Source organism: Triticum dicoccoides, chromosome 5B (assembly GCF_002162155.2).
Source record: "Triticum dicoccoides isolate Atlit2015 ecotype Zavitan chromosome 5B, WEW_v2.0, whole genome shotgun sequence".
In the NCBI taxonomy this organism is placed as follows: Eukaryota; Viridiplantae; Streptophyta; class Magnoliopsida; order Poales; family Poaceae; genus Triticum; species Triticum dicoccoides.
The window spans coordinates 706,900,654-706,902,740 of NC_041389.1; the positions used below are offsets into that span (position 1 = coordinate 706,900,654).

General features: G+C 51.9%; 1 pseudogene; it reads right to left on the reverse strand.

Annotated features, from left to right (window-relative positions):
• Positions 1-519: 519 nt before the first annotated feature.
• LOC119304959 lies at positions 520-1,517 on the reverse strand (annotated as a pseudogene).
• Positions 1,518-2,087: the final 570 nt, after the last annotated feature.

Consider the following 2,087-nt stretch of genomic DNA (forward strand, 5'->3'; position numbering starts at 1 on the left):
ATTAGGGTGATCTCTCGTTGAAAATATCAAGTTGATAGTGTTCATCCAGTTGTAGAACCGTCTAAAATACGTATTGCTTCGATTACGCCATGTCACATGGCTATATATGTGAAGGGTATAAGACGGGCATGAACGGTTCATGTTGCAAGTACATTTCATTATCTTGACGAGATACCAATACGGTCTTAGAAAGGCGATTAGGCCTGTTCACAAAAAAAGAAAATAAAAGGAATGCTTACACTTTTTGATGAACATAATGCTTTAGAGCTAGGTGTTCTTGCAGCAAAGTACATGCACCGATCTCATCAGACAGGATTTTGTTTTTGATTCGTCAAGTATTTATTTCACGCTTAGGAACAGAGGAATTGTATCACTAATCATTACGTAGTCTAATATGAATATATGATAAAAGAATATCAATTACTTAATCTGCTGCACATATATGCATGGCTTGTTCATCAACAATGTGCAATCAACAAGACATACACGCACACTCGGATGCAAATTCCGCACTTTCCGTCACACACACGCACACTCGGTCCTCACGTGCGACGACGCCGTCACTTCCATGTCGTCCCCGAACAGCTCCTCCCATGTGCATTGGAAGCTGCCGTCATCCTCCTCCACCGTCTCGACGCCTTGGTGGACGTCGCCATGTTTGCCGGCCAAGGACTCCTCCAATGCACAGTCGCTGCCATGCTCGGCCGCCTTCGTATTTCCCTGGAGCGTCAGTCCTAATTCTGGAAGCATGTCAGTGAAAAACCCGCCTGGATCCACGCTGCCGTCGTCCACTACTCCAGGGGGCAACGTCTCGTCTTGGTCGGACATGAACGAACGCTCGAACTCCCGAAGCGTCCCGCCGGCGGCATCTTGTTCTTGGATGGTCATTTCTTGGAGGCGTGGGGTTTTGGGACGTGGAGCCTCCGGATGTTGGACCTCGGCGGCCGCCTTCCTCTTCTTCTTGGAACCGGGGGCGTTGATTACCGACGCGTAGGTAATCTCCCTCTTGTGGGTTGAGACGTAGATCTTGCATAGGACCATTCCGGCCGCACCGTCTTGTTCGTCCTCGTGGTCGAGGCCGTACTCCTTCATGCACCACCCAACCCTGGTTCTGGCTGCTCCAGGCCTCTTGATCCCAAAGGAAAGATGGTCGATGAGGCCGACCCGTTTACCTTGAGTGTCTAGCACGGGATGGCTCTTCTCGGAGTGCCAGTTGTAACCCTCGTCGTCGTCGACGACGCGCTGTCGCCTCCCGCTGCGGCCACCTTTGGTCTTGTGACGACGGACCGGTGAGAAGAAGTACCACACGCCTCCTTTCCCGTCGTCCTTGTCGGAGCCAGGCGCGTGGGCACGGTTCTCGATGAGGTCCCCGGGTGGCGCGGAGTAGACGTCGTCTTCGTGGATGAAGCTGCTGAAGCGGCCGCGGTCTGCTCCGGTGATCCTCGGGCGGAGGAACTGGTTGATGAGCTCGTGATCCTGGGGACTGAAGGCGGAGCCGACGGGAAAGAGCTCGTCATGGCCGGCCATATTGAATCGCCTTCGCTTGATCAGAGCTAGCTAGGGGACGTACTTCTCGTCGCCTTGATCAGAAGGAACTAGCTATGGTAGGTATATATGGATGGATCGCGACACAGGGCTATGTACGTGCCTTCCTTGATCAATACACTACTAGAGTGCTTCGGACTCAGGAGCGTCTTCAGTTCGTATACGGATTGCTAGCGTACGCATCTAGTGTATATACGTTCCGTAAGGTGTATTGTATATACGGTACTTCTCTCCCTGTATCGTAAGCGTAGAACGACTGCGCGTTGAGGGAGCGAGCAAGCTGGGATTCAGCTCGTTTGGATCCATGCACTGCACGATCTCTCTGTCAAGCGGGCGCAAACGATCGATCTAATCCAATGGTTCTCTCTCTGTCAAACGCACGGCTTCGCCATGCAAACATCGATCTAATCATCCTTAATTAATTGTGCTTCCCGTCTTCAGTTCGTATCCTAATTGCTAGCGCAGTTCATGTTGCTAAGGGATTGGGTTTGCAATTGCATGCGACGTCCATGTTCAACTCGAGGCCTGCTCCGGTGCTCCCC